Source organism: Sus scrofa, chromosome 4, assembly GCF_000003025.6.
Source record: "Sus scrofa isolate TJ Tabasco breed Duroc chromosome 4, Sscrofa11.1, whole genome shotgun sequence".
Lineage (NCBI taxonomy): Eukaryota > Metazoa > Chordata > Mammalia > Artiodactyla > Suidae > Sus > Sus scrofa.
This window is the reverse complement of record NC_010446.5, coordinates 87,903,510-87,919,295: the sequence shown is the minus strand read 5'-3', so window position 1 is coordinate 87,919,295 and position 15,786 is coordinate 87,903,510. Positions and strand designations below refer to the sequence as shown.

General features: G+C 41.3%; 1 protein-coding gene across 5 annotated transcripts in view; it reads left to right on the top strand.

Moving 5' to 3' along the window:
• The window catches only part of DDR2 (discoidin domain receptor tyrosine kinase 2), a 162,081-nt gene continuing 153,772 nt past the window's right edge, over positions 7,478-15,786 (top strand). For 2 of the 5 annotated variants that reach the window (XM_021089500.1, XM_021089494.1), the window contains exon 1: positions 7,478-7,615. The gene's annotated coding sequence lies outside the window, so the exon portion shown is untranslated. Of the gene's footprint in view, positions 7,616-7,904; positions 8,140-15,786 lie in introns of those variants that run through there. The other 3 variants (XM_021089497.1, XM_021089501.1, XM_021089499.1) reach the window with 3 other exon arrangements.

Here is a 15,786-nt window from a genome sequence, read left to right as displayed (position 1 = left end):
GAAAAAGGAAATGGAAGAACAGCAAAGCAGGCAGGGAAGCTAGATAACCTAGTTCACTAGGATTGGGTGTCAGTCAAGGGTCTGGAGGCTTTTCAGGTTTGTTGTTGATGCCAAAGGGGCAGAAAGCACCCTGAGAATAAGAAATGGATTCAAACTCAGATTCTGCCATTTACCGACAAAAACCTTCAACAAAGTTGCTACTTCCGTGAGCTTCATTTTCCTTATTTGTCAAATGAAGATATTAATATCTGCACTGAGTACACACTGAGGCGGTCGGAGGATCAGATGAAGTCATGTCTGTGAAAGCACTCCTTTAAACTGTGAAATGCTATATGTGGTATTGTTAAAAACACAGACAAATAAGAATCTTATTTTGGCCATTAACCTCAACTTCCTCTTGTCTTGACTTTTCAGCTGGTCCATGGAAGATTCACAGACAGAATCACTTTAATTTTTTAAAAAAATCTCTCATTTCTTTCTCTGATGGAAGTGCTAAGAAGCAGTGACACAAGGATGGGCTTCTGGGGGGTGGGTGGGGGAAAGGATAGAAAGGAAAATAACGTAGATGATTCTCCACATGGATCATAAGACTTCAATCCCTGAAAAACTAAGAACTCTTTCCCACCCACTCTGCATCTTTTCTGTTCACCTCATAAACACACACACACTTTACTATTAAAAAAGCATATATATGTGTGTGTGCATGTGTATACATATGTTATATACACACATACATATAGTCTAACTCATCTAATGTATGATCTTGGGCAAGTTAAGTTTTTTGGTGCATTAATTTCCACATATGGACATTGGGTAAATAATAGTACCTACCCTATAAAGTTCTTTGGAGAAGTAAAATAATAAACATAAACTTCTAAGAAGAATGCCCGACATCAACTAAGCACTTGATAAATTATTCTTTCCTGATCTCATTTTATTCTTACAACCCTGTGAGCTGTTCATTCATATCATCCCTCATTTTATAGATGCACAAGTTAGTGACTTGTTCAAGGTTACTCTGCTCACAAAGGGTTTAAACTTGATCATCTTCCATTAAAGCCTGTCACAGAATAACAGTGTCTAGCAGCATGTGTGAGTAAGACCCAGCCCATAGAAGGGAAAATCTCTTAGGGTTGATATTACCTTTGAGACATTTGAATTGCTCATAAAGATAGTATTCATACTTTTGTGGATACAACTCCATAAGATAACTCTTTTTTTTTTTTTTTTTTTTTTTTTAGGGCCACACCTTCGACATATGAAAATTAAAGTTCCCAGGCTAAGGATCGAATTGGAGTTACAGCTGCTGGCCTACACCACAGCCACAGCAATGCCAGATCTGAGGCTTGTCTGCGACCTAGACCACAACTTGTGGAATCCTTAACCCACTGAGCAAGGCCAGGGATTGAACCTGCATCCTCATTGATACTAGTTGGGTTCGTTTCTTCTGAACCACAATGGGAACCCCTGCCATCAGATAATTCTTAAGCACGCTAAGATTCTTAAATTGTGAGCTAAACCACTAAGTGAAAGTCCATATGCAGCTGTCTGGACTTTAAGACCATTCTGCTTGTGAGAAAACTGAAGATTTTCTGTTGTTTATCAAGACTTCCTCTGTATTGATTTTAAAAATTAAGCCTTTGTGACTTAATATATGTCAATGGAAGTATCTATTAGACAGGTTAACCAATAAAAGACATTTTAAGGATTAGGTTTTAAAACTGGTACTTAAGTTAAATACGTGCACAATATGACTTTATACATTTTTCTCTTGTTTTGTTTGGTGAGGTACAATTACTTTAAAATCCAAGGATTGTCAGCCTTTATTGATGCAGCATAATATTTTGGTCTGTCTTTCAATGTATGACACTCCTTTTTTGAAACTGACCATCTGTGAGCATGATGGAGCAGTATTCATATTACACGATCCATTGTCCTCTGCAGTTTAGAGACAGTGGATGCATACATGAAATACACCTGACCAGCCAAATTCTTCAACTCAGGATTCCAGAACTGAGCTTTAAAAAAACTAGTAACCCTCTCTCATTCACTTTAAGTGAGAAGATATATATTTGAGAGTTAAGACATCATTTTAGGGTAATTAACTTCAATGTGTGAAAAGAAGTAGAAAAGTCTGATCTGCTAAAAAAGAATAGGTTAAAGCAAGATGTGTAGAGATGAAGAGAGAGATAGGAAATGAATGATTAAATGAGAGAGAGAAAGAGGGAGGGAAGGGGGAGATAAAAGAAGGATAAGAAAAAGAAGAAAGGAGAAGGTAACTAGACATTAGGTTACTAGGTGTCTAATTGTTATTTTTATTTTATTTTTATTTTTCTCTTTTTAGGGCTGCACCCACGGCATATAGAAGTTCCTGTGCTAGGGGGTCAAATCAGAGCTGCAATAATCACAGCAATGCTAGATCTGAGCTGCCTCTGCAACCAACACCACAGCTCACGGCAACGATGGATCCTTAACACGCTAAATGAGGCTATGGATTGAACCACATCCTCATGGATGCTAGTTGGGTTCCCACTGAGTCACCATGGGAATTCCTAATTTCTAGTTTTAAATCCTTGTGAAGCTTAAGTGTACCAACTAAGTTTGGTTTCTGTGAATACCATATAGGTTTTTAAGGTGTTTGTGTGTGTATTTCTTTCTTTTTAAAATTTTTATTGGAGTATAATTGACTTAGAACGGACTTTTGCTAGTTTCAAGTGTACAGTGGAGTGATTCAGTTATGCATAATCATTTATCCATTCTTTTTTCCCATACAGCTTATTACAGACTATTGAGTAGATTTCCCTGTGCTATACAGTAGGTTCTTGTTAATTATCTGTTTTATACATCAGTGTGTATGTGTTATTCCCATCCTCCTAATTTATCACTCCCTTCCACAGTTCCCCTTTGGTAAGTTCCCCTTTCAACAAGTTTGACGTTGAAATCATTGAGTTTGTTTCTGTTTTACAAGTAAATTTTTGGTATCATTTTTAGATTATATTCCACATGTAAGTGATATTAAATATTTGTCTTTGACCTACTTAGTGTAATAATCTCTAGGTCCATCCATATTGCTGTGAATGGCATTATTTTATACTTTTTATGGCTAAATAATATTCCACTATATATACATGCACCACATCTTTTTCTCAACAAATAAAAATACATAGAATTGTTTTTATTTTTATCTATTTCATTCCTTTTACTGGTGCATCTTAGCACTGAGAAAATCTTTCTTTTTTAATTTATTTTTTTTGGAGATAAGTTGATTTACAATGTTGTATTAGTTTCAGGTGTAAAGCAAATGAATCAGTCATACATATAAACACATGCATTCTTTTTACCCACATAGGTTATTACAAACTATTGAGTAGATTTTCTTGTGCTATACCATAAGTTCTCATTAAACACCTACTTTATACAATAGTTTGTGTATGTTATTCCCACCCTCCAAATTCTTCCCTCCCCATAATGGTTTTACCTATGGTAACCATAAGTTTGGTTTTGAAATCTTTGAGTTCCTGTTTTTAAAATAAGTCCTTTTGTACTATTTTTATTAGATTCCACATATAAGTGATGTCATATGATATTTGTCTTTGTCTGACTTAATTCACTCAGTATGAGAATCTCAAAGTCCACCCAAATTTCTGCAAGTGGCATCATTTCATTCTTTTTTATGGATGAATAATATTCCATTGTATACCACTGTATATATCTACCAAATCTGCTTTATCCATTCTTTTGTCAATGAACCTTTAGGTTGTTTCCATGTCTTGGCTGTTGTAAATAATGCTGCAGTGAACATTGGGGTGCATGTATCTTTTTAAATTAGAGTTTTCTCTGGATATATGCTCAGGAGTGGGATTGCTGGATCATATGGTAGCTCTATATTTAGTTTTTTAAAGAACCACCTTGCTGTTCTTCATAGAGGTTGCACCAATTTACATTCCCCCAACAGTGTAGAAGGGTTCCCTTTTCTCCACACACTCTCCAGCATTTATTGTTTGTTGACTTTTTGATGATGGCCATTCTGACTGGTGTGAGATGATACCTCATTTTAGTTTTGATTTGCATTTTTCTAATAATTAGTGATGTTGAGCATCTTTTCATATGCTTTATAGCTATCTGTATGTCTTCCTGGGCAAAAGATCTAAATAGCTATTTCTCTAATTTTTTTCCCCATCCCATCTCATATGGAGTTCCTGGGTTAGGGATCAGATCCAAGCTACAGTTTTGACTTACACTGCAGCTGCGAGCGACAACAGATCTTTATAACTCACTGTGCTGGCTTGAGATGGAACCTGCATCCCAGCGCTTCTAATATATTGCCTATCCCGTTGCTCCACAGTGGGAATTCCTTTTTTTTTTTTTTTTTCTTTAGTCAAATGAATTTATCACATCTGTAGTTGTATAATGATCATAACAATCTGATCTCACAGGATTTCCATCCCACAGCCGAGGCACATCCCCCCACCGGGGAATTCCTTTTTTTATTGTCCAATTTTTTCATTGGTTGTTTTCCTGATATTAAGCTGCATAAGTTTGTTTGTATGTTTCTGAGATTAATCCCTTATTGGTCACTCATTTGCAAATATTTTCTCCCAGTCCATAAGTTATCTTCTTGTTTTGTTTATGGTTTCCTTTGCTGTGCAGAAGCTTATGAGTTTGATTAGATCTCGTTTGTTTTTCATTACTCTAGGAGATCTGTGTTTGTTTTTGTGTGTATGTTTCTTAAACTAAGCTAGTTACAATCCTTTTACTTCCATCTTTTATTTTACTTCTGAAAGCACCACAAAGTTGTCCAACCCTTTATAGTATTTGAAGATAGAAATACTGTGGTTAGGAGTTCCCGTCGTGGCGCAGTGGTTAATGAATCCGACTAGGAACCATGAGGTTGCGGGTTCGATCCCTGGCCTTGCTCAGTGGGTTAAGGAGGCGTTGCCGTGAGCTGTGGCGTAGATTGCAGACGAGGCTCGGATCCCGCATTGCTGTGGCTCTGGTGTAGGCTGGTGGCTACAGCTCTGATTGGACCCTCTAGCCTGGGAACCTCCATACGCCTCGGGAGCAGCCCAAGAAAAGGCAAAAAGACAAAAAAAAAAAAAAAAAAAAAAAGAAATACTGTGGTTATTTCAATTCTAACACTTAAACCTTGGTTTGTAGACCTCAACAGAGCTTGGAAAGTCACCTCACACATTTCCTTGCTCCTAAATAATACTGTATCTTGACCATTTCAGCTAAATCTATCTTATTTTTAGTAAAGTCCAGGTAACAGAATCCTATCCTGTTTGTCAGTAACTCATTTTTAGTGTAAAACAGCCCTCATAACTAGGATGTATTACCGCCTATGGAACATAAATAATTCTGATTGCTATGACTCATGTTTCCTAAGCCAGTCCAGGGGGCAAAAGCTGTTCACAAAAGAGTAACAAAATGGTATTTCTCCACATCTGTTCCCACAATTTTAGGAATTCCAGCCTTACTCAAAACTCTGTTGACTAGTTCTGAGAATCTCCAGGAAAAAAATTTTTTTTCTGTGTATTCTGCGAATTACTCCTCTCAGCTTTGAAGTGGCATTTGCCATATTCTTTCTTTTCAGCTGTGGCTTGGTGCAGCAATGGTGGTTGTCAAGTCTGAAGGGGCATTTCCCACTTCCACCCCAACAAGAGCTCTCTTCCAAAATGGAGGCTCAAATCTGAACCTGATGATTCCTCCTAATGCTTTCAATCTCTCTCAAATATTTTAGTAAAATGCTTCTCTCAACTTTTTCTTGCTCTATGTTTGGTAGCCTTCTTAGAGTTCAAGGTTAGACCCTAGATTCGCTTAGGAATAACCTGAGTGATAGACATGGTATTTTTCTTAGAGCTTCTCCTTACCTTTGGCACAGCTTGGCTGCACTTAGGGCTGTCTATTGCCTCTTGGTTCTTTCTTCACTCAGCGAGTACGTCCCCAAAGTCTCCTTGGTCTACATACCAATAGACTCCTGACAGGGCTACCCATTCTTCCCTCCTCACAGAGACCAAAGTGTGTCTGAGTTTTGGAGTCAGCATCACTAGTTCTAGTTATACACACACACACACACACACACACAAAACCCTGACTATGGAGTAGAACCACCTTAAATACTGGTGTTTGAGGACACATACTTTTTCTGTCCTTTATCAGATTTTGGCTTTGTGAAATTATTACCCTTCTCCACATTTGACCTGTCCTCTCAAACCAAGTCTGTGAAATTACAAGCCATGCTACCAGTGCAGTCTTCATGGTAATGCCAAAGAGGTAAATAATTACAGACCTAGATATCTGGGAGGATTCTAGGAGTGTTTCAGTATCCAGATGTCTGTTGTCTCAGGCAAGCTCCCAGTAAAGTGTTTAATAAATGATCAATATAAATGTATTAAGTTGAGCTGAGTTAATCCCCCTCTGCTAACTTTGGGTTCTATCCTTTACTTGAAGTCTTCTTAATAGGTTTATCTCTGCATCATTTCTTCTCCTTATAAAATAACTCTAGTTCTAGCATTTCCTCTTAGGTCTTATTTTCTACCTGCAATCATCTCTGCGGCTGCCCTCTGAACGCTCACCAGGTTTTCGAGTCCCCTTCTGTCCGGGAAGCATAGGTCAGGTATGAAGGCCACTTTCTGACTGAGCTTTAGGGCCCTTTAGAGATTTAACACTGGCAGCTTGGCTCTTCATGGCCACCCCAATTGGAGGTCTCCCTGCCTTCCTGTTCCTCTTGAGAAGTACCTCCCACTCCAAATTTACTATGGAAATGTGCTTCCATGGTCCCTTTCCACTCTCTTTTTCCTGTTCAACTCACCTCTCTTCTTGCTCATCTTCCGGGCTGTGCAATCCCATACTGCCTGTCAAAATACTAGCAGGGAAGAGACAGTGAGAACCTCAGAACCCAGAGGCACCACGTCTCTTGAGGAGTAGGCCATCTCTCAAAGATGAGTTAGGTCTTTTTGACATCTCTTACACCATCTGCCTCCCTCCAACACGTCTCCTGATTTTGAGTCTCTGCATACACTGCATTCTCTGTACTCACAGAGAATCAAGACCTCCAGGGCAGACCAAGCCTGTGCTAGGGAAGGAATGATCCAGGCACCAAAGGGTTAAGGCCAAGAGCCTTGAAGGATAGAAGGGATCATTAGTTACTCTTTTACAGAGCAGAGGAGAGGTTCCTCCTTGTCACTTACACTCCCCTTTCACAAGATCTCTCTTCATTGCCATGCATAGGAAAAAAAAAAGAGTAAAAAGAAAAAAAAATTCAAAATAATTTAGAAAGTCCTTGTAAATGCTTGTGTTTTCATTTAGCAGCATGAATTCAGGACAGCAACAGACCCTCAGAGGCAGCAATCAACTGGGAATTGAGTGGAAAAAAATAGGAATCCTAGACTCTCAAACTGTCCGTTTTGGGTTTTTTTTTTTTTTTTTTTTTTGGTGAGCGAGGTAGTGGGGGTGGGGGAAGGGATTAAGTCAAATCTTTTTGAGGGAGGGCTCAGCTGTGGGCTTTCATGGATAAAACACCAAAGATCAACTCCATGTGTGTGACCCAACTGTCCTGGAAGCTTCAATTGGAAGAGAATCCAAACCTTAAGTTGTGTTCATAGCTTCAGCTCAAGTAAGAAAAATGAGGTGGGGGTCACGGGGCAGGGGCGGGTGGTGGCGAGTCTTAGATGGATGCAGAGGGGTTGGGAATGGATGCGGTGGGGATAAGGCGGAAGGGAGCTATGTCTTTAAGTCTGTCCTACGGTTTTACATATTTTTTCTTCTATGAATGGGTTTTGCTGTAAATTATAGCTTTGCCCGTGGTCCCTTGGGTCAAAAGAAATAGTCTCTAAACAGAAAACAGCTCTGATTGGTGACTTTCCTTCTTCCCTCCCCAACCCCCTTCCTAATTGAAACCAAATGTGCAATATATTGGATGCTGGGATCCCTGGCGCTTTCCCAGGAATCCTCAGAATGTGAGGTTTCTCTCAAAGGCATCTTGCATCAGCCTGTGGATGGATGCCTACCACCGGGCTCCTCCACCGGCAAAGTGGAAAAAGAAGCGTTTCACAACAAATTCTCCCTTTTGGGTTGGGGGAACGCAGTGGATTATAGCTCTGTTTTCTTCTTTCCCAAACTGGGCACTCCTGGATGAACGTAAGTTATGTGTTTTTTTTTTCCCTTCATTTTTTTTTTTTTGTCTTTTCCGAAAACGAAAGCTCTGAGTATCCTTCTCCCGGTGTCTCAGGAAAAGTTTAAAAAAGGAGACAGAAAAGGGTTTCGAGTCCGGCAAGGAAAAGAAGGAACAGGCACCATAGGCTCGAGAAATCTAAAACTTCACCTTTTTGGGGGGGACTGGATTTATGTTGAGAGAAGAATAAAGCACGACTAACCAAAGAAAACTGAAGCAAAATAAACGAATCCATAGCAGCTGCAAGATACAATCAACAGCATTCGCAGAGTTGAAACTGTTGGCAGGCAAGACAGGCCGATCGCAGAGCTGGTTTTGGGATGGAAACCTGAGCAGGGAGCTAGGTTATCGGTATTTAGTAGTGGTTTGAGTGTCCTGAGTTTTGAGTTTTGGAGGGGACAACTTTTTGTGTTTTTGATTTTTCAGAGGAGTTGCTGACTTAATTGTGAGAAGGACAACTTTGGGTGAGGGGTGGCTTCACTCTGGGGTGTGGGGTGACCAGGCAGGGAGCTGGTTCGATGGGGCATTTTTCAGTTGGTGACAAGCTTCGTCTTCCCCACCTTGCTGGCCTGGGTGCCTTTCCCTTTGTTATGGAATTACTTGGGACTGTTTGCAGTTGGGACCTCTGAGTCCTGGCTGAGGTTCAAGAGTCCCATCCAAGGGGAAAGAGAATTTTTCCAAGAGGCTGAAACTCTCAGGCCAGCCATTTGAGGCGGGAGTTTGCACTCTTGGAGCCAGGAGGGGTTCAGCACCATTTTGCTGACTGCTTGCCTTCTGCATCCTTTCCCTAGAAGATCCCCAGCCGCATAGGTCCGTAGAGAGCCTCAGGGATCTCTTCCCACCCTCTCAATTCACAGATGGTGAAAGTGATAGGAGCGGGACATTTAGAATTACACAGCACCTTAGTAGTGAAGTCACAAATGAAGTTGAAAGTCTCTTTACTGCTAATCCAGTGATCTTTCCACTCCAGACCTGTATGTTTATGTTCATTTCACTTGAGGTTGAAGTGAGGGAGAGGGTTTAATGAACAAGTCGCCCCAAGGGTGTTAGTTATCAGCAAGGAGGGATGCTTTGATGTTTATGGTCATATTTGGTTGTGTGTGTGTAAAATAAAAAAAGCAAAGTATTTGCTGTGTGCATCAGGCTCCATGCTCAGAGCTTTATATACATCATTCAGTTGAACCCGTTAGTTCCTATTTCATGAATTAAAGCTTAGAGAAGCTCAGTGTGTTGCTTAAGGAGGTGCAGCTCATAAGGTCGAAACTCAGGTAAGTCTGACTCTGGACTCTGTATTCTCTGCTCTGAGTCACTCTGCAAACACTCCCCTCCCCCACTCCATGCACACATTTAATCACTTTCCTAGTCAAATTTCATGTTTCCCTCGGTGACTAGGTGACTAGGAGGTGAAGGTGTCAGGCTAGGGGAGCAGTGAGGATCCTCTCTTGGAGGCCACTTCTGCAGCTGGCTGAGTATTTATCTGGATACCAGAGAGGGGCTGCGAGTGGGTAGCTCTGTGCATTAATTCTGGGCATTTGGTATACACTTACCTTTGTTAGGCAAAGAGCTTGGGATTTAGATTCCGAAGGACCCCCGGTTCAAGTTCTGGCTCTGCCTTTCACTAACTTGGCAAAGTTGCTTTACCTTTCTGCACCTTGGGCTCTGTGTTTATTACATGGGAATAATAGCAGTACTTTCCAGTATTATTGTTTTAAGAGATATTGGACACAACTGCATTCTGAAGGCTTATCCATCCCAGTTCTTGTGACAATGACCACTGAGCCCTGAAGGAAATGTGAGGCAGTGCCATGCTGGGTCTGGCAGGTTGTGCGGATGTTGGTGGGAGCACAGCTGTGTTGGGCCATGTGTGAAACCCTGAAATGTGTGGCCTTGGTCTTAGTGCCCACCTCTTTTGAATGGAAGCATTCGTTCTCACGGGGAATATTCCCAGGTTTTCTATCTGAAACTTTCCTTTGATGCCTGGCTTGACCACACTTCCTTACCTAGCGAGCTTGGTGGAGGCTGAAGGACACTGTGTGGTTCATGGTTCCCTTGCCTGGGTCTGTGCTGTTTCTGAGCAAGAAAGGTTTAGTTGGGATCAGTGTTTCTCCTCAAAGGAGATGGCTTTTGCAGAGCTTCATATCTAGTTGAGGGTAGATCTTTGACCCTGGACCTTCTCTTCACTGACAGGCACATCTCACTCCATGTTCCCTCCTCTGTATTCAGAAGGAAGGCAGTTGCTCTTGGGGTGGGGGGAGGCCCAGCAGACCTCGGGGAGGCCCCTGCCTCTGCTTCTGGTTAAGATCTGTTTGCTTTACAAACATCAAAATAAGGGAAGTGGGGAAGGCGTTTCCAGATTCTTTTACTTAGAATCCTCAAGTTGAAAGTCCCAATAATCTCCATGTCTGTGACATAATGCAATATCTATATATGTCTCATATGTATGTCTCTTCCCCTGATTCCTGGTGCAGAGCTCCTAAAACCCTTATAGTTTCTTAGGAGCATCTTTTTTTTTCTAATATTTGGTCTCTGGTATGGAACTCTTGAGTCCTTCAGAATTTCCCGGGTGACAGGAATGTCTTTTGTTCTACTGAGGGGACTCTGGGTGGGCTCCTGATGGGAACTGATCCCCAGAAAGGCCAAACCATGATTAATCTTGAAGAACCTTGAAATTTTTAGCACCCCCTCCTACCTTCCAGGAAAGGGAGTGAGGCTGGAGACAGAGTTAATGATCAATCATGCCTCCATGATGAAAATTCCCAAAGTATAAGGTTTGGGGAGCTCCTGGGCTGGTGAGTGCATCTATGTGCTGGGAGGAAGGTGCACCCCGACTCCACAGGGACAGAAGCTCCTGGGCATGGGACCCTTCCAGACCTCACTCCACGTTTCTCTTTGTCTGGCTGTTCATCCGTATCCTCTATTATATAATAAACTAGCACACATGAGTGCTTCCCTGAGTGCCGTGAGCTGGTCTAGGAAATGATTCCATCCAGGGTGGGGGAAGGGGTGGTGGGAATCTGATTTGTAGCCAACTTGGAAAGAAGTTGTAACTTGGGAACCTACTGCTTGTAATTAGTGTCTGCACTGGAGGGACAGTCTTGTGGGCCTGATCCCTTAACCTGTGGGGTCTGCACTGACTCCAGGCAGTGAGCACATGAGTAGAGGAAAACCATGAGTTTTTCCTAGACCACATCCAAGCACAGAGTGGAAGTCCTCCAGAGGAGTCTCACCTCCTCACCCTCCCCAAGCCCCTCTGTTAAGTCCCTGTTTTCTTCCCTTCTCATATAGTCACTACCCAGCTGTTAAGACACATGAATTCTCTGTCACATGTAACAAATCTAGTTTAGACCTTCCCATATGATTGCATTTGGATATACACACTAGAAAATTAGAGTGTGCCCCCACCTCATATATTAATGTCACTCTATTTAAAATTAGTGTTAACTCCCAGGCACTTTTTCCCAAGTTCCTTTATAAGAGCCACTTTCAGGCACTTGACATCACCCACGCCTCAAACACACAACCCAAACACACATCACAGGGGCATCCAGAAGTCTAACACCCTTCTAAAAATGGGCCTTCACAGACCTGCTGAGGTTATGTGGCAGTCTACATAAATGGTGGCCTGCCCACAATGTAGACACACTGGATTCTTTGTACCCTTTGCCCTGTTTGAAGCTGTGCAATGTATGAATATGAATGACTCTCTCCCAACAGTGACTACTCAGTGCAAAGATGCGTCTGACATCCTCAGGCATCCCCAGAACTCCCCTGAGTTCAGCAACGGTCCACGATTGCTGCTCACCATGAAATGAAAAACCTTGGGTAGACCTTGAGGATCAATTAGTATCTTGGGGGGGGATTGGAAATCAGTACTTTGAAGTGTTCCCCACGTGATTCTCACTTGAAGCTCTGCTGATAAATTTCCAAGTGTGTTGCCTCAGCTACTCTTCAGCATGGAGTAAGGGCAGCAGCCTTTACAGGATAACCCTACCCCTGTTGTTCTATACAGAATTTAATGGTAGTCACCTCCCTCCTCTGGCTAGTGTACCTCCCTCCTCTAGCTGGCTTCTTTGAGCTTGGTCAAGACCACATCATGATGTCCACAACCTACCTTTTCCCCTTATGTGGATGCTTGCCCAGGCCTCAGACTCTTTCTGATGTGAAATCACAGACCCGATTTCCTCTCCCAGCTCTATACTTACTGGCTGTGTGACCTTGGTCAAGAGCTTAAACTCTCTGAGTTTGAGTTTCCTACTCAGTAAAATAAGAATTGTGCTTCCCATTCAGATGCTGCTTATGACTACATAGCATAAGGTTTGGCATGTAGTTAATAAATGATGTTGATGATGATCAACCACATAGCACCAGCCCAGTTATTTTCCCATAGCCTCAGTTCAACAACATTCTTCTAGGCTGACAATGTCGTTCACCCACCAGAATCCACTTCTACAAATAAGGCTCATCAGAGCACTTTTGCAGTGGAAAGGACATGGGTTTAAATTCTGGCTTTGCCACCACTTACTAGCCATATAACATTAGACAATATATTTAACTTCTCAAAGTCTCATTTTTCTTGTCTCAGAAGTTTGTTATATGAAATAGGTGCCATTAGATATGCAAAGAGACCAGCATAAAGTCTCATACATAGCAGATGCTCTGAATAAGTGAATGCTCACTCAGTGTTACTTCTTTTACTTTTTCTGGTGGAATCTTCAATATTTTGTGGTCCAAAAGTCTATCATGGGTGAACAATGGAGATTGCCATCTTGGATTGATACCTTTCATTTGAACACTTTGGTTCGATCATGGATGTGATCTACTGGAAATTTGCCCTCTTGGACTTGAAAAGACATCTGTCATTTCATCTTCTCATCCCCACTATCCCAAACACGCCACCTCACTTTTACCTAACCTTTCCTTTAATGCCCAAAACAGACCCATGCATAATACTATCTTTACAGGGGAACTATGCACCATATTGAATTACTTGGATAGGGGTTTATAGAACTCCGGAAGGAAAAAAGAGTTGGCAGTTTGGGGCAGGTAGGGAAGAAGGGATACTATATATTACATATTTGACAAGATAATCATATTACAATGGAAGGTCTTAGAGGGCAATATAAAACAGTATGTGTCGCAGCTGCTATTGCCCTTGTAAGTAAATGCGAAATGTGTTTAGGAAAGAAAGAGTGAGTTAACAAAAGTGCAGTCCATGTTTTATGCTTCTGTAGAAGTTGTCCAGTAACTAACTTGTCCCACCAAGGGCTCCAAGCTGGGAGCACCTCTAGGAGAAAATTGGTCTTGACTTGTTTATATTCACCTTTCCACCCCCTTCTACTCCTAATGCCCAAACCTCTACCCCTTTTCCCCATTTGGCTACATTTCTCAGTAGTTTCTAACCTGCTTCTCTCTCTGATTGTTTTGGGATCATTCAGCAATTCAACTTTATTTTTATTTGGTTTAATTCTATTTAGCAAACATTTATTGGCTGCTTCCTAGTGTAAGACCCTTCTTAACATTTTCTGAAAACAATGGCTAATAACGGAACGGAGATGTCCAGATGTCTGTCCAGAGATATTCACCAAAATACCAATCACCTAATGGCTAAAGTGATGGTCTCTCTAAACCTTCTCTATTTCTTTAATTTTATTTGCATGCATTTGGACCTGTTATGGTTAAGCCTGTGTTATTCAAATATGATTTCAGTGAAAATAATTCTCTTCTTATTTTGATTTTCTTTCTTATTTTTGCTTTCTGTCCTTTCTGTTGCATGTAGAACTATTTGATGTTTCAGAGTTCTGTAATTCTCCAAGCAATGGAGAGCCTAGCATTTGGCAGGTTGTCTACTTATCAGCTGGAATCTCACTTAGGCCTCTAAGCACTGAAAAAGGTTAGGTTTGAGCCAGCCCAAGTATCACTGAGATCTGGAAGAGCAATGAAAAAGCAGGTTCTAAAAGGGATTTAGACTTACTTTGAAGCCTCTGGGTTCAGCTGGGCTTCTCCTGGACATCAGCATTGTTTATAATGGATTCACTCATTCAACTGTCTTGTGGCTTGTGTTGTATGTCTAACAAGACCCCAAAGAAATGTTAGAAGAGTCTCTTGGACCTACAGCTCAGTCATTAATGCTGTATGCTCTATGACGTGGGTGTAACTGGGAGAATGTGTGAAAAATAGAACCTCATGTGCAAAAGGTAGTGAGGAAATATGTAGTAAGGTTTTGGTTTCAGCACCATCATTTTCTAGATTTTTGACCTCAGAAAAGTCTTAACTTCAGTGGTCCTTAGTTTCCTCATCTGTTTCTATCATGAGTTTTAATGCCCTTCTTTTAGGTTCAGAAAAGGTAATGTGTAGGAAACTTTGTAAACAGGAAAGCACAGTGCCCATAAAGATGGCAGATGGGGATGCCCTTTCTTCCTTCCTTTCTTTCTTTCCTTTTTTTTTTTTTTTGGTCTTTTTGTCTTTCTAGGGGCACACCCGTGGCATATGGAAGTTCCCAGGTTAGGGGTTGCATCGGAGCTGTAGCCTCTGTCCTATGCCACAGCCACAGCAACGCCAGATCCGAGCCACATCTGGGACCTACGCTATAACTCATGGCAAATCCAGATCTTTAACCCACTGAGCAAGGCCAGGGATAGAACCCACAACCTCATGGTTCCTAGGCTTCATTTCTGTTGCACCATGAGAGGAACTCCAGGGATACCCTTTCAAGCATATTTCATAAGTAGCTAATCAAGTAAAATTTACCATGTGCAAAATTGTCTTGGAAATCCTCATGGGAGCTACACCAGCCACATGCCTTGCAGCAATGTAATTTCCCAGAGGCGTATAAAACTTAGAGGAGTGGTGAAGGTTACAAAGTGTGCTGGGACTTGTCCTTTAGGATGTACCCTCTTGAGATTCTGGGGAACAAGTCCATCTAGAGAAGAGAGTGGTGGGAGTTCAGTTCACTCAAGAGTAGCTAATTGTTCCTCAGACAGATGTAGTTCTCATTCTAGAATGTGTATGCCATATAGAGTGTTAAAATGGAGATGACAGTGTTTACATAATATCAGAGGAAATTAAAAATAAATCCTAATCCCAGTAAAAATCGCAGCAAGTTTTTATGCAGAGGCAGAAGATCCAGAAGAGCCAACACAGTGCTGGAGGAGAAAAACAAAGTCAGAGGACTAACATTACCCAATTTTAAGACTCACTATAAACTTATAGTAATTAAGACAGTGTGTTATTGGTGAAAGAACAGATAAACAGTTCAACGGAACAGAATGGAGAGCCCAGAAATAGATCCACAGAAATAGAGTCATCTGATCTTTGACAAAGAAACAAAGGCAATACCGTGGAGCAAAGACAGTCTTTTCACCAAATGGTGCTGAACCAACCGACAGCCACATGCAAAAAAACAAAAACAAAAACAATCTAGACACAGACCTTTCGTCCTTCCCAAGAATTAACTCAAGTAGATCATGGGCCTAAGTGTAAAATGCAAAAACAGAAAACTCCTATATAACCCATATACCCCTGTATTGACTTTTTTTTTGTCTTTTTTTTTGCTATTTCTTGGGCCGATTGCGCAGCATATGGAGGTTCCCAGGCTAGAGGTCGAATCGGAGCTG